The sequence below is a fragment of the Lissotriton vulgaris genome, chromosome 5 (genome assembly GCF_964263255.1).
Source record: "Lissotriton vulgaris chromosome 5, aLisVul1.2, whole genome shotgun sequence".
Classification (NCBI taxonomy): domain Eukaryota; kingdom Metazoa; phylum Chordata; class Amphibia; order Caudata; family Salamandridae; genus Lissotriton; species Lissotriton vulgaris.
The window spans coordinates 31,205,359-31,228,276 of record NC_141693.1 but is presented as its reverse complement, the minus strand read 5'-3'; the positions used below and the strand labels follow the sequence as shown (position 1 = coordinate 31,228,276).

At 42.7% G+C, this 22,918-nt stretch overlaps 1 protein-coding gene across 1 annotated transcript in view; it reads right to left on the bottom strand.

Moving 5' to 3' along the window:
* Positions 1-22,918, bottom strand: part of LOC147710045 (decapping and exoribonuclease protein-like) — a 205,584-nt gene that overhangs the window by 143,630 nt on the left and 39,036 nt on the right. The gene's annotated exons all lie outside the window — the stretch shown is intronic.

The following is a 22,918-nucleotide window of genomic DNA, read 5'->3' as shown; positions in this document are numbered from 1 at the left end:
GCCATGGGGAAGAAGTGCTCTGTTGCTAGTATGTATGAGGGTTTCTGGTGCTAACTTCTGCGCAACTTGACTAATCCAATTATTAAAATTGCAAGCTGCTGAGTCTGAGTCAACATCTAATTGCGGATCTTGGGATTGTAGGGTAATTTCTAAGTTAGGGGTATTTATTTGACTCCAGCAGCGCACTAACCCCGCCTTGTTTTTCTTCTGTTCTCTCATGACTGATTCTGACAATAGTAAATCAAAGAATATCGCCTTGTGATCAGTCCAGATCGGAGGAAGGGTGTTCCTAAATTTCAGTTGTGGATGTTTGTTAGGATACTGTCTAGTGTGTGATTCCCTTTGTGGGTGGACTCAGTAATAATTTGTTTAAAGGCTAAACTTTTTAGCAAGTCAGCTAAGTTGTTTGTGTCGCAACTTTCAGTGGACTCTAATTGAAAGTTGAGAGCCCTGAGTATAGAAAAGTTGCCATGTTCCATACAAGACTCCATTATGGTAACAATCGATTCAGTAAACCGGTCTCTGGGCCCGGTGGTCTATAAATTAGTAGCCCATTGAAAACATGGGAGTTACTACATTTAAATAGGAATTGAAAGCTTTTCTTCTGTTAGTTGAGGAATGCCTGAGAAGGTAGCTTTAATATGGGAGTGGTAAACAATAGCCACTCCTCCACCACTTTGTCCCTCTCTGTCAGATCTATGGAGAAGATATCTGTTAGGTATAGCGATGTTTAAATCAGGGTCAGCAGAGCTGCGAAGCCAGGTCTTGGTAAGAAACATTAAGTCCGGTTTGTACTGGTCAAGAAAATCAGCTATTTCAATTTTGTGCTTAAGAAGTGATCTTACGTTCAACAGCACACAACTTAGGGAGTGTTTATAAGATTTATCAGGGTTTTTCAGCAAGCCTAAAAGATAAACAGGCCTAGAGTGGAGATTAAAACAATTAGTATGGATGCGATAGCTACATGTGGAGCATTGGTGTGTTAGTGAGTTACAGTGGGGAAATATTGGAACACATCTCTTTTGCTCACCTCTTTCGCAAATAGACAACAAACTCGCTTTTGTGTAGGTGATTGATGCATTTTGACCATGGGGTTCTGGCGCATGGCGAGGTCCGTGCGCGGACGTGCGCTCATTGGCCTGCCATTGGCGTCCCTTTGGTGCGCCAGTAGCGTGCCCGCTGTAAGCGTCCGCTGCGTGGTCACGTAAGCATGGCCTTTTGTACAGGGTCGGGTCACGTGACGCTCTAGCGGAATGCTTGAACTGCTAGAGCGTAACCTAGAGACTTGAGAATGGCGGCCCGCCCTAACATACGGGACCTTTCTAACAGCATTCAGTTCTCTTTTTGTTAAAAAGTATACCTGTTTCAGCAGGAATAACCACCTGCGTCCGCCACCACCCTCTTCAATGTAGTAAGTTAGCATCTTGTACATTGCAACAGGGGCAGGCCGCTGTGATGTTAGGGGAAATCGCATGTAATTTGTGTGCTGTCAGGTTGGCTCAATGCGTTGCCATTTCTATTGTATAAACTTAAAACTCGTGTTTTGAGAAACATGCTTGGGATATTCAAGCAATGTCTGACAATCTTTATCCCAACATTTTTTGTGCTCATCCCTTCCCCACTTACTTCGACCCGCAGTCAAAGGAGTAGGTTGGTGCGCTCTGATCCCTTTGTCAAACAATCTAATTAAATGTTGTCTTGTCCCCGTGAGATACACAAGATAAACCAGCTCATTTGTGGCCGGCTCAATCCCTTGGGGCGCCCAATGTTGTTTGATGAAGTGTGTTAAGTTAGCATGCACTAGGAATAGAGAACCTGGCCTGGACCCTTTGTTCATGGACGAAATTGGTGTGTGTTAGGACCAGGCCATATCCGAACAGATCTCCGACCTCGGAGACCCCTTCTTGCATCCACTGTGCTATTCTATGTTTTGTGAGTATCCTTGTGTTCGTTGGTATTCCTAAGATGAGAATTTTTGGGGCATAGGTCGAGGTATGTGCCGTGTATTTCATTGCGTGCTTCCAATATTCCAACACAACCTTGAGGAGGAGTGGTGTAGTGTCTGGGGCACTTTTGCTTGGGGAGAAAAGGGTATGCATGCTGCAGCGGTCTAGCGTTTGGGTTGTGTACAAGATTTTGTGTACCTTTCGGCCCATTAGCCAATAAGAAAGCCATTGTAGTTAGCTCGCTAAACAATATGCACTGAAATCAGGAGCACCCATTCCCCCCGCATCTGTCGGCAACTGCAGCTTCACCAGGCCAAGCCCTTAGGCCTGATCCCCATATTAGATTGGTTAGTAGTGAATTCAGGGTCTTCAAAACCGCACCAAGGATTGTAACCAGCAGACCCGTGAAGTAATGAAGAAGTCGGGTAGCACCACCATTTTCAATATCACCAGGCGGCCTGCAATTGAGTGAGGTAAGGTCTTCCAAAACGTGACTTGGGTGCGCAGGGAGCGAAAAGCCTTTTTTATGTTGCCATCAAAAAGGTCTTGTGCATTCCTGTATATATGTACTCCTGGATATCGGAAGGATGCCTGTGCTACCATGATTTCTTGATCCCCAAATGGAATTACTTGACTGTTCAGCTCTGCCTTGAAGGGGAATGCATAAGATTTATCCTGATTGATGGGTAGCCCTGCTATGTCATCTGCATATAACGAAACCGCATGATGGATGTGATTCATTTCAATCCCCCATTTGGCAGTGTCGGTGCAAACTTTCTGGGCTAAAGGTTCAAGCGCGAAGACAAACAGCAGGGAAGAAAGAGGGCAGCCCTGTCTCGTTTCCCTCTGTATAGTGAATGCCTGTGAGATATGCGTCCCTGTCCTAACTTGGACAGTGGGTGCGGGTACTGGATTTTTGCCCAGTGTACTCGAGTGGGATTCCATACTGCAGAGTGGTTAACATGTATACCCAGTCTAGGGTATCAAATGCTTGAAGTAACAACATACATCTGGCTCCTGCCATAGTATCCGGGTAAGAAAGCATGACGCTGCAGAGCCGACGGATGTTGAGGGCCGTGCTGCGCGCAGGTATGAATCCACATTGATCATAATGGGCTAATTTAGAGAGGAGCAGCTTGAGACCGGCAGCCAAGACCTTGCTAAGTATTTTATATTCCGTATTTACGAGCAAGAGTGGTCTTTAGGAGGATAAAATGGCGTGATCTCTGCCGGGTTTGGGTAGAGAAGTTATTAAGGCCTGTACCGTCGTGTGGGGTAAGGTTCCGGTTGTGAATGCCTCTTGATACAGTTTGCCAAGTCTGGGAGCTAGCAAATGAGGAAATGTGGCATGAAGTTCCACCAGCATTCCACCTAGTCCCGGAGGTTTGTTTTTGGGGAGAGCTTATATTGCCGCATTCACCTCAGCAATTGATTTTGGTGCTGCTAACTGTTCTTGTATCTCAGCCGACACCTGCGCTAGTTGTACTGCCTCCAGCGGGTCTACTGACAATGGGGCTGTGTATAGTGCCTTATAATGTGCATAAAAGGCTTAGTTTATGTCTTTTTGGGTTGTCACCCGGTGTTGTTGCCGGGTGATTGTTTCTAGGATTGGTGTCGATTTGGGGGTAGGAGAGGTGTGGGAAATACCTGAGTATCCGGGCCAATAGTGTGCCTGTCCTATCTTCTTCCGTATGTTTTTTTTAGTATATGTATTAAAATCCACTATCTGCAATTGGTCTAGTAATTCTTTATATTTTAAGCAGGATTCCTGGAGGTCAGTTTTGGCCGTGTCATTTGGGGTTGGTTGCTTCACATTCCAGCGTGGTCAAAGAGTCTTCAACTTGTTTAAGTATAAGCATTGAAGTAACCCCCAGTATCCAAGGATAGAGGGTCCAATCAGCTAATACTACCCCCACCTGTGTGTAGAATGTTTCTTGTCTCACATTGGGCGCGTATAAACTGCCCAGGACTAATGGAATACCATCAAGTTTGCCACAAACTAATATATACCTACCTTCCTTGTCAATTTGTGTTTCAAGCTCTTCAAATGGGATCCCTGCTCTGACCCAAATTGCTGCTCCTTGTGCAAATGGCGAATACGTCGTGGAAATTATTTGATCCTTCCACTTTTTTCTGGAATCTATGAGTTTAAGATGAGGATAAATGTGTTTCCTGTAAAAAAAATTATTTGTGCCTTGCAGCTAGCTAACTGGGCGTGCATCCTATGTCTTTTGTGCAACGATTCTATGCCCCTCATATTCCATGTGGTATAATTATAGTGAGTAACTGTCGCCATGTATTTTTCTCTCACAGATGCTACCTGTCCCATGACTGCGATGTGTCACTCTGTTAGGATGACTTTTATACCTCATCACCGTCCCTTCAAAACTTCCCAATACACCGTCCAACTGCTGAACATTGTTCGGCCAACAACTTTAGACCCAAGTAGCCCTGCGATTTGTGCCATTGCAAAAGGGATCATTGTGACTTAACAGTTTTTGTTCTCCCACAGCTATTGGAGGATGGAACTCTGTCCAGGGGGGTGTAAGCAATCCCCCTGGGCTCCCTCTTTCCACCTCTGGTTCGCAGAATAACCAAGCAGATGAAAGAGAAGTTTACAGAACATCAGTCCCAATCCCGCTTGTCCTTATCTAGTTAAGAACACCATATGGTGGCCGGCGAAGGCAAGGGGACGTTAGAGGGCGAACCGCATAATTTACTGTTGTACCCCCTCCAGTCCAAGGCTTCACTTAGGAAAACCTAGTCACTAATAGAAAGGGGGGGTCTCCTCTCCACTTTGGTCAGCCTTCTTGTTTCTGTTCACTTACGTATCTAGTGCCGAGTCAAGGCAGTTCTTTGATATGACATGGTGGAAATGGCCCCAATCAGGCTCCATACATACCATCTGTTAGTTTTGCTGCCCCTTAAGTCATCAAGTCATTCGCCTTTGCAGCGTTATTGAGGTGAAAGTAACTAACTATGATCAGACTCCTATTAAGCTGTATCCCCATTGGAGGATTCATAATCCGTGCTCTTCTGGGTATCACGGAACGAGGTGTCTGAACGTATCCCTGACCACTGCTCCTCTAACATTTGTTCGGGTGTAGGTCCTAGGACTTCATCTTTTCTACATGGTTTTGGACGTAGAGAGTTAGGTGGGTGCTTCGCTTTTCCTGGTTCCTTGTCACGTTTACCGGTCGCCTCTGTTATCAAATCCGGAAAGATGTGTTCCAGCCATTCCCAGGCCTCGGCTTGCGTATCAAAAATGTGGGATTGTTGGTCGTGTATTATCTTGAGCTTTGCAGGAAATGAGGGCATATTTCAGATTCAGTGTTCGTAGTTGTTGTTCGATTCCTTGGTATGATGCACGCTTCTTTTGGACCTGAAGTGTATAATCTGGAAATAGGGTGATTCTCACATTTTCATGCGTAATTGATGGTTTATCTCGGGCCGTTTGCACAAGGCGGTCCCTGTAGTTGAGAATACATGCAACTATCGGTCACAAAGAGGATCCTGCTGCACTTTTTCTGGTGGGTACTTGGTGCGCTCCTTCGACGCTGAAAGCTTTGGTGAGTTTTCCCTGGTGCATTATTGTTCACAGACAGTCCTCTATGTAGCTAGTGGCATTTTGACCTTCACTTCATTCAGGTAGCCCTATTATCCGTATACAGTTATGGCGCGAGCGCCCTTCGGCATCTTCGATTCTTTCTTGGAGTTTTGTGGTCAGTGTTCCCAGTTGTGTTTCCATAGCCTTTCATGAGTTTCTGATTTCCTTGCACAGTCGTAGGAATAGGTGGGCTCTGCTCCTTTTGCAAAGTTGTACCAGGTTCACCATGGTCCGGCTCCATTAGTCTATGCCAAGTAATACCAGCCAAATGAGCCTCCGGAATTTTGAATTTACCTGTTTAGTGATGGCTTCCTGGTATATCGTGATGGGGCTCGAGGAGCAGGAAGGATACAAAGTTCTGTATGGCGGTTACTGAAGCGGTGATGGAGCGAGGACTTGTAGAAAAGAGACTTGCTTGGAAGCAATCCTCTCATTTAACGTCTGACCTATATTAACTATGTATTGTGTAAATTAATACGCACAACATTTGACATAAAAGACAGAGAAGCTTGCTTACGTGTCTTACTAATAAGTAACTCAAACATAACTCTAAAATGGCCAATAAGACAAAATATTTATTTTGCATGCGCCAACTGCATCAACTCAGCGTGACGAGCTGTCGCTTGAAGGGAATTTTTTGCGCCTGCGCAGAAGCTATTAGAATGGCTACTTTAAAGCTCACATGCTTAGTATCTGCTTTGTAGAAACTAAACCAAGCTATTTTTCTAATGCTAATGCGGGGAAAGCAATAATGACTAAAGAGGTTTAGAGTAGAGATAGGTGGTATACAGTTAAACCATTTTATTTTAAAATTCATATTTGTCTTTCTGACTTTCCTATCAGTATGCATTTGGGCCTCTCGTACGAATCCAGAGTCTGAAATCCACCTGACCTCCACACATGCGTGGTGTGATTGAGCCGGAAGAAGTGATGTGACTCTTGAACACAGTCCAAGGACGGAAAAAAGATACATACCCTGGGAACCAGCAGGGAAACCCTCTGAATGAATGAGAATACATGAAAATTATACTTTTGTGTCTAATTAGATGTAAATACCGGTGTGAATAAAGATTTGTGAATAACATATGAGGGGTGGGATCTTTGTACCATAGACTGATAGACTGAGATGAAAAATAAGCATGGTGTGTTGATCTTCCCCCCTTGCCTGTCCAATCAGAGTTAGTATTTTTAGGATATTGAAACATTAATGGGTGGTACATGAATACCAAAGAGTATATAATTGAAGGAATCTTAGTTAGTTAGTCAGACGGAGAGTTGCTTAATGCTGCAGAGCTCGGGATGCTGTCGAAGTGATGAAGAATCGAATACAGAACTATCTATCCTAAAATTTATTTTGAAGAAAATCGTGGGAGAATCTCGAGGAGGAAGAGAGTGTCAGAGAGAGGTGCTACGCAACGTCGGTATTAGAGAGGTCATCTTTCCTGTCCTGATTCCTGTCCTGAAGCCTTTGTCGCTTGATCATTCCCGGGGGACCCTTCCCAGCTCCTTGACAAGGGGGTTGGTTTTCACACCATCCTAGGTAAATATATTTTCCTAAATGTGCAGATGTGCTTTTCTCTCTATCCTCTCCTTTCTGAGCAACGTCATTGCAGAGTATGATATATTTGTTGATTGATTGAAACTTCCTTCCTATGGGTGACGGAGACTGTACTGTACTTTGAGAAATGGTTCACATGAAATTTATTTAGATTGAGATTTAAACCTTTCCCCGAGTCTATGGTTAATTCATTACAAAAGAAAAATAATTTGTCATTTTCACCATCAACTAGTTCAACTAATGGTCCATTGACCAGAGGAAAGAACTTTTTGATCACTGAAAAGATTAGTGGTGAACAAGAGGTAACTTGACATGGTGAAAATCATAAACTTTGACTCCAGCGGTTAGCACCAGGATGTGTGTGGATTGTGTGTTTTATGGGCCCAGGTGAGTATATGGTATTGGAGTATCTGTTGCTGGTGCGCCGCTGGATCGGCAGGACTGTGGATTAGTACTGCCAGCTTATTTCTGGAAAGCCGTCTCAAACGAACTCGACCCTGGTCTCGGACTGAGTTGTGCAGCAGAAGGTCTCCCTGTGTTGTACCCCGTGTTGCATCTCAGTAAGTTGCTCCGACAAATACAGTCTCAGCAGGTGTACAATTGGTAGTCCACTGCCTGCTGCGTTTCCCGGCAGTGCAGCTGGACACTGTAATGAGGGTGCAGAGCCACTTTTACCTTTGCTGAAGAAATGAGTAACCGGATCCCAATTGTGTATGACTCAGACGCCCGAGCACTGTGTTCAGGCAGGAACTGAGGGACTCTGCGCCAGCATTGCAAAATGCCCCAAGGCAGTCACCACAACGCTCCACTTCCTCATACCGCTCCGTTGATGCTGGTGCGCCACTGGATCTGTTTTCTGGTAGCAGAGATATGGTTATTATTGACTAGTTTGGTGGTAAGTATTGATTATTGATTATTGTTTTATGTTTAACAAAAGGAGTCTGCGTCATGTTTTATGTTGTCTGGAAAATTTCCGGGGAATGAATAGTAGGTGGTTATAGAAGCCATACTGCAGTGAGGTTACTCATCTTTATGAATAGCACTGAGCAGCTACGCAGGGCTGGCAGTGTTAAATTAGGGACTATTTTGTATGTAAGTTGAGAGTGAGTGAAAGCAAAAGGGTTCGCTGATGAAACTTTGGTCTTTTATCACCTAGAAAGGGTAACACTGAAGGAGTAACAGGTTGTCTTGAGCTTCAATGAAGGGTAAAAGGGTTTTTACTCGTAGTAGAAGAGGAGAAATTCGGAGTCTCCAGAATAAGTCGGAAGTTTATCTTTTGGTTTAGTGGAACAGTCAGAGTAACAAATGTTTTTATGTTGTTTGTTAATGAAAATGAATGCAAATTATTAAGAAACAACATTTTTGTATTACCTTGTGAAGGGAGGGTCAGTTGCCGGAGTTATACTGACGTCACAGAGAACAGTGCTGGGATAGGATGAAACAGCAGGCGTGTGACTGACGCAGAATTGTAAAGGAGGGGTCAGTAGTAAGGTGCAGAACAGCAGATATCGAAAGCGCAGTGCTGGTATTGTTCAGACCACAAGCTGGGTCTGCAATTTGATTGGGTATTTAGATGTAAGCTGTTTTAAGATTGGTTGGCGAAATTTTGTATGTTTGATTCTCATTTGCCTTTTTGGTGGGAGTTGCCCTGATAGACAAGCTAGAGCGTTTGCAGATTATTGTTTTATGTATTCAGCATATAGAATGTATGGTGACAAGAGAAAAATGTCACTAATAAAGAGAATTAAGAATTGCTTTAAGAAGGATAAACCAGTATTGACTAGAGAAGGAATTCCTTTACCTCCGCCAAAAATGTCTGCTTCATTCATGATGATGGGGATAGGATATCATACCTGTGTATGGAATTGGATAGAGTACACGAAAGGTGATTATGTTTTAGCTTTTCCAGAACATGGTATGTTTGATGGGAGAATTCTTCATAATTTGAGAATGCAGATGAATGATTTAGATCCAAGACTCAGAATGACGCAGTACGAGGCTTTAGAAGAATGAGAGATGGAATCATATGAGCAAGAGAAGAACAGGAGTGGAAGATACATGGGGAATTTTCCTAGGTGTTTGTGTGAGTTACGTGAGGGTCGGATGAAGCGATGGAGAAGAACAATGGTATCAGAAGGATTATATCCAGTAATTATGGCTGAAGAACAGTCAGGGGGCAAGTGTAGAGAAAAAACAAAACACATGAAAAGGAATGGTTATGGTGAGTCACATGATAAATTATTAGAGGATATTCTAACTAAAAACCCTCCACCGCACCAAGAAGTTCCAAGTAGAGTCACCCGAGTGCACCAGTCCTGGGAACACCCTTGATTCCACAGATTTTACATGATCCATCAGTTAATAGGGTACTTCATGATAAAGAAAAAGAAGCAATAAATAAAAATAGAGAAGAATTAATACAGAAGATTGGCCAATTAAATTTGAACCCTGAAGAATTAACAATACCCGTAACAATAGGTCCCGTTGTTCCATTGTATGGAGACAAGGTAAATTGCCCAAAACCACAAGCTGTAATAACTCCTTTGAATACTCGAAGAAAATAAATTGTAATAATTGATAACCAGGTCAGTGAGTGTCATTCAGTAATTTCATTAATGGATCTGCCAATAAGGGAATCAGTAAATGAAACCCCGAAAAGAGTTACACCCAGTAGTTTAAAAAAAGGAAGGGCATTGGTATCCTCAGGAGCCAGAAGTTCAACAGCAGTAACGCCAGAAGATTTGGAGAGATGGGCACAGGAAATCGAAAAATAAAGTTCACCCCTTTAGTTATTAGATATTTACAAACTGAAAGTAGAATTGGAAGAGATGATAGCTGGAAATGTTGGAATAGAGAGATTCAACACTTACAATGAGGAAGACTGGTTGTTCATTTGTAGGAGTATAACCAGAAATGTGAGATTATTTCATGAGAAACTGACAGAACTTGCTTCTGAGAAGGGAATATAAATAGGGAGATCAAAAGTGCTACAGAAACCATATTGAGTGGAGTTTGCTGACAAAGATTTAGAAAATATGAATGTGTCTGGAAAGAAATTACAGGTAAAAGAGTTGATGAATATTTTGCAAAATTGGGGAGACATTGACAAATGGAGAACAAGGTGGACAAAAAAGAAGGAGGAAGCATAGGCAAAAGAAGCGTCTACTGCATGAGAAAGGAAAAGTAGAAAGATTGTGCCCTATTGGAGAGGTACCTGGTGGTGGATATGTTCATATTCCATGGAGTCAACAAAATATTTTGTCATTTTCAAATGATTTCCCTAAACTGAGAGAGAAACCAGTTGAATGATACAAACAGTTGGAGAGGTTTGTGAAAGCTTCTAAGGTTCTGTTGAAAGATTTAGATGGTCTGTTTGATATAGTGGTACCTGCTGATTTATAGACTGAATGTAAGAACACAGTTGATTGGCCAAGTAACGAGGATCCAAGAGACTCGAAAACAGAATCACCGCCTTAGATGAGGTGATGAAGAAATATCACCAATGAATTAATTTCTTGAAAGGGAAAATTCTTCCTAAAGAAACATATTGGGTAATGATAGATAGAACGACCCAAGAGTCAAATGAATCTGTTTATGCGTACTATGAACAAGTGCTGCAAGTGTTTAAGCAGTACAGTGGCTTTGAGAATATTGGAGATAAGGATATGGGTCATTTTGTGTATCGGTTTGTGTATGGTCTGAAACCAGAAATTAGTCAGATGATTCAACAGCATATGTTGTGTTGTCAGGGATAGCCCATGGATGACATTCTAAAATACACAAAGTTTTGTGGGAACGTTATTGAGGCAAGGCATAAAAAGCTAAAAGAGAAAATGAAACGGGCACAAGTGAAGTTGGCAGAACAACAGAAACGTAAATTGAATAGTTAGACCAATGGTCAGATGAAAGAACAGAATCAGAGTGATAATTTGGTTAGCGGTGGTAAATCAAGAGGACAAATGAGTATCGAGGATGCAAAAAAGAAGTGTCCTTGTCATGGGTGCGGAAAGCTTGTACATTGGAAAAACGAGTGTAAGAATATTCAGAATAATAATAGGCCAAACCAAAATTTAAATCCACAGACACAGAATGAGGTGCTTATGAATCGGCCGCAGCAGGTATTTATTCAAAAGTGTCAGGTGCCACCTGCCCCTATGCCAAATTTAGTGAACAAGCCAAAGTACAGTACGGACGCCGGATTTCAAGGAAGCGGTAAGAAAAAGTCTGTGATTTCACAATACCTTCTGCAGAATAATTTTGAAAGTGAGAATGAGCAATGACGGTTCCAAGGGGGGAGAAAGAGGAGTGCGTACTTGGCGAATCTTTGCCGGTAGATCAGTCAGATCCATTTATTGATGGGAAAGTGGAAGACAATGATATCACTTTTCTATTGGATACTGGTGCTACCTGTTCTACTGTGAGAACAGCAGACATCCCAAACCTGCCCCTCTTGGGAGAAGTGTTCCAAGTAGTCGGAGTGTCAACTCAACAGATTCGAACCCCAATGACAGAACCTACGGAGGTTCATATTGGAAAATTGTAAAGACATGCACAGATTTGTGGTCTGTGATTCTAGTCCAGTGAAGTTACAAGGAAGAGATCTGCTGTGCAAAATGAACTGCACAATTTATTGCACACCAGATGGTGTTGCTCTTCAAACCCCTGATGAGGATATTGTATAGAAGATAATGCTTGCAAAACAAGGCACAGAGGTAGATGAGATGTATTCCTTAATGACTAAAGATGACTTACCAGAAGAACTGAAAACAACTGTGAACCCAATGCTATGAGATTTCACTGGAAAAGAAATAGGGCTAATGGCAAATGTAGACCCAGTGAAAGTGACTGTGAAAGAAGGTACGGTTTATCCCAATACTCGACAATACAAAATGAGTCCAGAAGTAAAAGCAGGAGTAGCTTCAGAGATTGACCGAATTATTAAAGAGGGCCTTTAAAAAGAGCTAATGAGCAGTCCATGTAATTCACCTATATTAGGACTTAAAAAGCCTAGTGGAAAGTACCGGATAGTAAAGGATTTAAGAAAGATCAATAAAATTGTAGTGCGTTGTTGTCCTGTAGTGCCAAATCCAGCAGTGATTCTGTATCAGATACCCTGCAATGCAGACTGGTTTACAGTAATTGATTTGTGCCAAGCCTTTTTCTCCATTCCTTTACATCCAGATAGCGAGTATCTTTTTGCATTCAAATTTGAGGATCGTATCTTGGCATGGAATCGTGTTCCTCAAGGGTATACAGAAAGTCCCTCAATTTTCAATCAGATATTGAAAAAGTTTCTAGAGAAGTTAGTTATGCCCAGAAATTCAGTTCTAGTGCAGTATATCCATGACTTACTCGTGGCATCGAAATCCCGAGATGACTGTGTTACTGATTCAATAGAATTGCTGATTCATTTGGCTGACGGAGGACACAAAGTATCTCTAGAGAAATTGCAATTTTGACGAACAGGAGTAAAGTACTTGGGTCACCAGATAGAAAGGAGAGTTAAAAAAGTGACCCCTGAGAGAATTAAAATAATCAAGCAGATGGTTACCGCAGACACAAATAGGGATCAGAATGTTTCTCCGAGTGGTGGGATTCTGTTGACAGTGGATTTTAGGTTTTTATTTACTAGAAAAAACATTGATTCAGATGACACGAAAGAGAGTGAAATATCCAATAGTCTTGGATTATTAAAGTGTGGAAGTATTTGAAAAATTGCGAAAGGAGACCCCTGTTTTAGGTATGCCCAATTATACGAAAGAATTTGCACTGTTCTGTTGTGAAATAGAAGGTTGTGCGCTTTCAGTCCGAACCCAGAGACACGGATTAAGTTGACGTCCAGTCACATATTTTTCTGCTACTTCAGATCCTGTGGCTTCCTGGTTGCTTAAAAGCAGTAGCTGCTACCTGTATGGGTCTGGAGCAAAGTGAGTCAATTGTGAGGGTACATCCAGTAAAAGTCTATGTCCCACATTCAGTTGAGATACTGTTAACAAGAACTCGAACACTGCATCTTACCCCTAGTCGAATGACTAAGGGGCATATGTATCAAAGGATACATTTGCGATTCTCAAAGAGCAATTTTTTGAGAATCGCTATTTGAGAATTGCAAAACGCTATGTATGTAGGATTTGCAAATAATTTTGCGAATCCTACATATTCCTTAACTGCGAATCGCAAATTGCCATTCGCAGCTAAGGAATACTGACCCATTCATTCCTATGGGCCTAGAGGTCCATAGGAATGAATGGGAAGAGATTCTCAATTTGCGATTATCAATTAGAGAATCGTAAATTGAGAATGCAATTTCAAGGGTGTCAGGATGTAAAAAGAACACCCTGTTGCACCCCTGAAATGTGCATGTGTGCACATGTGGCACACATACATGCCCTAAGGGCATGTATGTGCGCCACATGGCGCTTTGAAAAATGCAAAAAAGTGCATTTTTCAAAGAAATCACAAATTACCACCAACTTGAAGTTGGTGGGAATTCGCGATTTTTTAAGGAGAAATCGCACAACTTGGGTGCGTTTTACATCGCATTTAAGGAATCACAATTTGCGATTCCTTAAACGCTTTCACAAAATAAGGAATTGCAAATTTTGCAATTTCCAATTTTGCAAGTGCCTTTTGGGATGACACATCCCAAAAGGCTTTTTCCCACTCGCAAACGGACCAATTCTGAGAATCGTCCCGTTTGTGAACGGGAAATGGGCTTCATACATATGCCCCTTAGTATGAAAGAATAATTCTGGGAGCAGAAAATGTGAGAGTGATCAGGTGCACAATGGTGAATCCAGCTACCTCATTACCAGATTCACGTTGTAAAGAAGTGAACGATGAGGCAGATCATGATTGCTTAGATGTGACTGAAATGTGTACTAAGCCCCGTCCTGACATCCAGGAAGAGCCTCCTAAAGAGCCCGACCATTAATGATTTGTCAATGGCTCTTGTTTAAGGCTTGAAGGAGGAGGACTAAGTGCAGCTGCGTGCAACATATCTGGGGTCATTGAAGCATCCTGTTTACCGGGAGTCAACTCTGCACAAGTAGCCAAATTGATAGGAAAAATAGGAAAGTGACGATATTTACTGACAGCCAATATGGTTACGGGGTTGTGCATGACTTAGGCCAGCTTTGGATGCAGAGGGGATTTCTGACTTCTTCAGGATCTTCTATTCAAAATGGGAAATTTGTAAAAGAACTATTGGAAGCAACACAATTGGCAAATGGAATAGCAGTGGTCAAGTGCGCTGCTCATCATTCAGGAAATGACTATGTGGCGGCTGGTAATCGATATGCTGACCAGATTGCTCAATTATGTGAAAGAAATAATATCGCACTAAACAAAAAGTTTGAAACATGTAGAATCAACTGCCAACTTATGCTATTCTCAGCTTTCAAAACAGGGGATGAGGTTGTGAAAGGAGGACAGAAGATGACATGTGGGTATATCCTGATGGCAGACCAGTCATGCCAGACTGCTTCCTCACACAAATGGCGAGAATGTACCATGGAGACACCCATGTAGGCAGGGGGGCTATGATGAGACTAGTTAGACAAGATTGGTATAACCCAAGGTTTAGGGTAGTCCCAGAGAGTCTTTGCCAGAGATGCTTAGTTTGTCAACAAATATATCCAGGCAGGAAAACAGTGGTCAGTTGGGGAAACATTGGAAAGGCAGAAGGACAATTCATTAGATTGCAGCTTGACTTTATAGAGTTACCACTATGCAGGAGAATGAAGTACGTCCTTGTCATTGTGTGTTTGTTTTCATGACGGGTGGAGGAATACAGCACTAGGAGAAATGACAGAATAACAGTTGCAAAATTATTTTTGAGGGAGTTGATTCTGCGCTTTGGTTTTCCAGGAACTTTGGAATCATATAGAGGACCTCATTTTAATAATGAAATAATTTAATTAATCTGTGAAGCATTTAAAATTGAACAGAACCTGCACTGTGCATACCGCCCAGAGGCTTCTGGAGTGGTGGAGCAATTGAATGGCACAATCAAGTCAAGACTGGCAAAGGTGTGTGCATCCACATCACTGAGTGCCTCCTGTACTGATGAGACTCAAAAGTATACCTGACAGAAACACAGGACTGAGTCCCCATGAAATTCTCATGGGAAGAGAAAGGAGACAAGCATTTATACCAGGACATAAATTGCTGAATATATCTGATGATCTGGTATTAAACTATTGCAAAGGATTGGCTGACCTAGTGCATTCTGTCTCTCACCAGGTTGGTTGGAGATGCAGCTGCCAGGCAGTTGGATCAGGCGCATGATATGAATCCTGGAGACTGGGTGGTAGTGAAGAAACGCACAAGAGAGGCATGCCTAGCACCCAGGTGGGATGATCCACGGAAAGTCATACTGGTACAGCAGTGAAGCGTGCAGGTTTGCCCATTTGGATCCATGCCAGCCACACAAAAAGGGTTACAGCCCCTGTTGAAAAGAGACCACAACTGACAAAAACAGCTGAGGCTGCTGAAGGTTGTGCAGTCGAAGCATCTAGAGAAACAGATTCTGGAGTGGCTGACAAAGAACAACCGAGCACGAGTCAGGAGGACTGGATACCAGTGGTCAATGTAACAGAAGTGATTATTCAAACAAGAAGCAGAACAAGATTAGAAAGACAAGAAACTAGTGAAGACCAGATAGGCACAGAAGAACATGCTCAGAAAGAAGGGAACAAAGCAACTGGAGACCCTGAGCAGGACCAGACAGGGAGAGAAGAACATACTCAGGTAAGCAGATCAACCAAAAGACCTGAACAGGGACAGACAGGTATAGAAGAACATGTTCAGGCAGCAGAAGAATCAATTGTAGTAAGACCTGAACAGGACTTGTTAGGAGAAGAAGAACAAGTTTGGGTGGAAGAAGAACAGTATGAAATAAGACCCGAACAGGAACAGATAGAGGAAGAACAACAAGTTCAGGCAAATGAAGCCACAATAACATGAACTGAACAAGGACAGATAGAGAGTGAATCTGAAGAAGGGAAAAAACAGATTTTGCCACAACATAACGAGAATAAAAGAGCTCTTGAAAAAGACTAAGAAGGTGAAAGTGCAGTGCAAGTTAACCCCTTCCCTGCTCATGACGAGCTCAGCTCGTCATGAGGCACACTGGAGCTGTGCTTATGACGAGCTGAGCTCATCATGAATAAAGATAGACGTTCAGAGGCTAGTAAACCTCTCATTAACATCTGGAGTAGTTCCACAGTGTTGGAAAAAAGCTCTTGTCAGACCGATCAGGAAGAATTCATCTATTCCTTGGACCAATTTGTCTAATCTTAGACCTATCTCCCTTTTACCTTTCTTGGGGAAAATCACCGAAAAACATTCTAATAAACATCTTTCCACCTATTTGGAACAATCAGGCTGCCTCGATCCATCCCAGTCAGGCTTTAGGCCAAAATTCAGCACGGAAACGGCCTTGCTGTCGATAACAGACGATCTCCGGCTGTACCAGGATAAAGGTTACTCTGTAATCCTGGTACTGCTAGATTTATCGGCAGCGTTCGATACCATTTCCCATAACATCCTTATCGAACGCCTGTCTGAGAGTGGAATCGGTGGTACTGCACTGGAATGGATCAGAAGCTTTCTCTCCAACCGCACCCAATCTGTCACCATGGGTGACTTTTAGGTCGGAGGAGGTTAACATCACCAAGGGGGTTCCACAGGGCTCATGTTTGAGCCCGACTTTGTTTAACACCTATGTGGCCCCCTTGGCAGCTGTAACCAGAGCTTATGGATTCCACCCAGTATCATATGCTGATGATACGCAGCTGCTCTTCCCGTTTAAACGTCTTACACCGGAGATAATACAATCTTTCTCCGATGGAATGAAGGCAGTTGCAAGGTGGATGTCCTCCAATTTCCTTCAATGCAACGTCGGAAAAACGGAGGTGATGCTCTTCGGCGATGTAAAGGTCCAATGGTCTCCTGACTGGTGGCCTCTCGATCTAGGCCCGGTTCCTGAGCCCAAAACAGTGATCAAGAATCTGGGAGTCAGATTGGAACCAGAGTTGACTATGAAACATCACGTCACCATTACTGTAGGAACATGCTTTCACGTAATAGGTCTCCTTCGGAGGATCTTTCCTTTCCTCCCTGATACTTATAGGAGAACCCTGGTTCAGGCTCTGATTACCAGCCGTCTTGATTACTGCAATGGTCTCCTGGCAGGAGCTAATGAAGAGGTTCTTAACCGCCTACAGGTGGTACAAAATACAGCAGCGAGGTTGGTGCTTAATGCACCTCCGAGGTCTCCCTCCAGACCTTTATTGCATAAACTACACTGGTTGCCCATACGGCAACGAGTAAAGTTTAAAACCTGCTGTATTATTCACAAAGGCCTTAATGAATTGGGACCAGAGTATCTAGCTACAAAATTTGCTCCATACGCTCCTACTCGCACCCTTAGGTCTGGCGAACAACTTATGCTAAAAATTCCCAGAATTACAAAATCCAGGCAAGGAGGTAGGGCGTTGTCTGTGGTAGGCCCCAGTTTATGGAACTCCCTCCCGTTTTCCTTAAAACAGTGCAGGAATCACCTTCAGTTCAGAAAATGCCTGAAACTTTTCTGTTCAGCTCATGCTAAACAATTATCTGCTGGCTCATATGAGGCCCAATTATAAATCATCTTCCATGTGGCTTCTTTTTCTCTTATCCCAGGTGTCAAAAGCGCGGAGATACTCCTTCGGGGGTCTATTCATAGCGCTATATAAGCACGCAAATAAATAAATAAATAAATAAATAAAGAAGAATAGCAATTTCCAGCACAGGATGGGACTTGCCTTAGCGGCCAAGGTATTAAAAGGGTCAGGAAAGGTGATAACTGGCCAGGTGGAGTCAAAAGGTTAAAATATCACTTGAGAAAAACAAGGGAGAATCCTGAACAAGTGAATGAAGTTACGAGTCTGACTGGGCAGCCATCTGTGAAAATCACTCGACGAAGTCTGTGACCAAGAGTCTTGAACAATAAGTTCAAAGGTCCTGAATGAAGAAACAGATGAAGAAGTAAATGCAGAACAGATTGTCGAAGGGAAAGTGAGGCCTCCTTAAAGTAACAAAGAATTCAATTCACAAGTAAAAGAAAAGAAGAGGAATCTTCTTAGACTAAAATGGCTGAAAACAGGGTTTCTGAATGACCACAACGAATTTGTATATTAGTGGTCATAGTATGGCTAATTCTAACTATAGCAGTTCCTTATCTTATGATAACAGACAAGAAGAATGACACAGACACTAATGAATAAGACAGTTAACATGATAAGAGATAGAGTAGAATTAACAGCAGCAGATGAGATAGATTTACATTACACAGTAACAGATAATGACACAGCTTTAAAAGTATTCACAAAGTTGTTATTCCAGTATGTAGAAACAATGGAGATTAGTGATTGTTATGTTTGTATGAAATTACCAGCTTCAGTAGCAGAAGGAGTCACATATCATCATTTACCGTTAACATATGGTATTTCATGTAGCATACTGACAAGTCTATTCTATAGAACAGGAAAACTTATATATTATTATTCAAACTTAGATGTAGTATTTCCAGAAATTCCTATTTGAAAGAATATGAATCCAGTACTTAATAGTCCAGATGCACAGTTTATGGGTGAATTTGTCTTAACCCCTTCCATGCTCATGACGGAACGGTTCCGTCATGAGCGTCGGTTGGCCTGTGCTTATGATGGAACCGTTCCGTCATGGTTCTATTGGTTCTTTAGAACCTTCAGCACCGCAGCGGAATTCGCGCAGCACTGAAGGGGTTAATTTGGAAGTCAATAGATATAGCAAAGGCACACAAAAATAAACTAACATGCTCATTACGTAAAGAAGAGAAAGTGTTTTTGAATTTAGTTGAAGAAAGGAGACAGGATTTCAGAAGAAAAGCTCTAGAACAGAAAACCCATATACCACCATGGCCTGAGAAAGAGGGAATTTATACAGCTGGCAAAGCTCATACTGCGATGTCCCAAGACGTTGTAAAGACAGGGAAAACCTGCCTCAATAGATTAAAGACAGACTATAATAATGTATTTATTGGTTCCAGTGAATGTGAACATAACTTCCTAATTCTGGGAGGTTGGGGACTAAAAGGGGGAACAGATCCAGTATTTCCTGGGGTTTACTACATGTGTGCGAATAATACTTATTATAAGCTGCCTTCACGGTTGCACGGGAGTTGCTACTTCGGAATAGTATTTCCGAAGATATATCATGTAAAGAGAATCACTGGAAATAATGAAAACACTTATGACCTAACACAAAGAAAGAGAGCTAGTTTTTCAGAAATAATCGGTGACATATTTGGTGCCTTGATACCTTCACTGGGAGTCATTCTGAATTCATGTAGTATCATATCTTAAATGCACCGACATTAAAATTTTACAATTAAAACACATTAAAAACACAGCTTGGAACTCTTGAACTCTTGAACTCCACTGCATTTCAACAAGCTTTCGCAATTTACTCTAAAAGACAAATTTACACATTGCGGTACATTAATAATTCCCAAGAACAGTTATACTTTAAAAACTTTAAAATAAGGATTAACCATTTTCTTTCAGCCTTTTTGCTCTAATCATCCAAGCCCAACTTAGGTATTTGGCCAGGCCAGTGACACACAAAAGAGTAGAGTTCGATGAGAGGATACGTAGTGCTACAACATAGTCTCTAGTACCCAGTGCTTTACACAGCGGTTTGAGCCAGTAACCCCTTGGAACTCTGTAGGCCGGACAAGCAAACAAGAAGTGCGCCATAGACTCTACTCCTAGTGTACAACAAGGGCAGGCAGATGACATTTGGGATTGGAATTGGGTTTTCCAGTGTGCAGTAAATTCCCTTATAGGTAGGGTACCGATCCTAAATTTAAAATACAGTGCCCTATCTAGGGGTTTATAAATGATATCTAAATATGGCTCGGTAGACATAACATCCTTTATCATTAAGAACCTATTCGTTATGCTTCCCAACTTAGTGTCACAATTGCGCTTCCTTGAAACCCAATTCCAATAGAGTTTCTTTATTACTGATTTTGGTGGGGCTGATCTATTCTCCCATGACTCGCTAAGACCTAGGTCAAATAGTAGGGACTTAACGTCTTTGAGCCATTTAATTTTTTGCCAGCCCATAGTAGACATCACCTCTGCCAAGCCTTCTGCATATTTGGCCAGCTCTGGGACCCGCCACAGCCGCACCCACAATAGGAGTGGTCGAAGTTTTGCCAGGTCACTAATGGCATGGCACCCGAGATTCAACAACAGAGGCACCATGGGCGTGCTCTGTGGGAGTGCCATTAATTCCCTTAGGAATCTGTTTTCAGATTTGGCCAGATGCTCCGTATTGCTGGAGCCCCAAAGTTCTGCTCCGTAAAGGGCTGCGCTTACCCCCCTGGCCCTGTATATGTCAATTACTGGACTGATGGGTCTAGTGGATGTAGAGCGCTGTTCCTTTAACAAGGCCCCCGTAACCCTCTTGTGGCCCAATAGCATCTTCTGCACATGAGGGTTCCACTTCATGGAATCCGAAAGTCGAATGCCGAGATAGTCAAATTCCATCACCCTCTCGAGAGGCTCAGAATTTAAGACAGGATACCTACCCATTTTTCTTGGCGGGTTCAATACCAGATATTTAGTCTTGCTGGTGTTTATCACAAGCCCCATCAATGCACAAAAGATCTGAAAGCTATCAAGGAGATTCTGGAGCCGAACTGGGGATTTAGAGAGGAGAAGAGTATTGTCGGCGAACAGGAGGGTTGGAATACGCTCGCCCGCCAGGGATGGTGTGTCAGACTGGATCTTCATTAAATGCTCCACCACTCCGTTCACATAAAGTGAAAACAGAGTGGGGGCAAGGACGCATCCCTGGCAGACGCCCCTGTCCACCGGGATTCTTCTGGTCTTTTGCCCCTGGGTACCCCACCTCACTTGGGCAAAGTTACCATTTTGGAGTCGCACCAAAATGACAGGATGTATGTTGGGATTCCCATTTCGGATAGCACTCCCCAGAGGTGAGCACGGGGCACCAAGTCAAAGGCCGTCTTGAGGTCTATAAATGCCAGGTAGAGGCTTCCCTTCCCCACAAGAACCGTTTTCCAATGAATGAGTAAGAGCCTAAAGGCCTGCTCAATCGTTCCTGTTCCAGATCTAAAGCCCGCTTGGTAGTCAGAGAGAATCCCATTATCCTCAGCCCATAACAAGATTCTCATGAGGATCACCTTCCCAATCACCTTCTGTGTGGAATCGATAAGGCTGATTGGGCTGTAGTTCGCGGGGTCGCCCCTATCTCCTTTTTTGAAGATCGGGAAGACCTCTGCCCCCTTCCAGGACTCAGGGATAGGACCCCCATTATTGATGGAATTAAGAAGGGTAGAAATGATCTTTGCCCATTTGCGGGGATCAGAACGGAGGAGGTCACCAGGGATGCCATCGGGCCCAGAAGCTTTTTGCGGTACAATTGCTCGAATTGCGTCCTCCACCTCCCTGTCCGCAAAATGGGTTCCATCCTCGTCCCTTAGAGTTGGCAAGCAGATCTGGGGAATTGGTGCAGGGTGCCCATTCTGGGAGCAAGAGTACAATTTGGAGAAGTGGTCAAACCAAGTTTCACCCACTATATTACAGGTTATGGTCTCACTGGAGGATCTGTTCTTTAATCTAATGAGATTCCAGAAGCGGGCTGAATCTCTTCCCAGACTAGCCTGCTTAAGCGAGCTCCAGTACTAATTTTCCCAATTTCTTTTGGCCTCAATGACAGCCTGTTTGTATTCCTTGCGTGCCAGCTGGATGGATCTTTGGGACCTGCTTTTCACAACTTTTATCAGTATTGTTTTTGCATGCCGACACTTGGATGTGTACCATCCCTCCTTAATAGTGGGCCTACAGAGTTTCCTCTTTACGTAGCCTCTGCTTCGGACTAGGAATATATTACCTAGTGCTTTGATGGTTTCTTGGAATATGTCTGTTGCCTCAGACGGGCTGCATTGGTCTAAATCTATTGCCTGCATTTTAACCTGCGCTGCAGACAGGATAACCTCGATGTTCTCCATTTTCCCTGGGTCTAAAACAAGTTTACACCATTTTAGGCGCCTACCACAGTTGGATGGGGTAACTTCCTTAGTGAGCATAGGTGGCACCATTGCGTGTTCTTCAGCTCCCTTCCAATGTAGAAACTGTCAATTGTCAACAGTATATTTAACAACTTGACAAGAGGGGCTTTTTGCGCTTATAGTGTTCCTATTAGATGAAGAGTCTATCTGGCTTAGTACTGCTCAAAGGTTGAGATACAGTCCCTTGTCATAAACTGTAGAAATAGGCAAAAGAATTCTGTCTATATAATGAATTTTAAATAATTCTCCTCCTGAGCAATTACCAAAGCAATATCTTAGGATCAGTTCACAATATATACGGAATTCTAAAAAGGCACTGGCACCTTCTTACCTCTAATATGTTACTACAGAAATATATACCAAAAAATCCTGGAATAACATACAGAAAAGGTAGAACCTTGGGTAACATTACCAGTCCTAGCTACCTAAGAGACAAGGTATTAAAACCATCTTGGTTACATAAACATAACATTGGTTCATATAAATGTAACAACTGTAGCCTGTGCAGAATGGCCTGCACGGATATAAAGGAATTTACCTATAATGGATCCAATAAATATTATATTAGACAACACATTGATTGTACAACAAAGTATGTGGTATATATAATAATATGCAAATGCCAGCAGATCTATGTTGGGAGTACCATAAGAAGTATGAAAGAACGCATAGCGGAACAC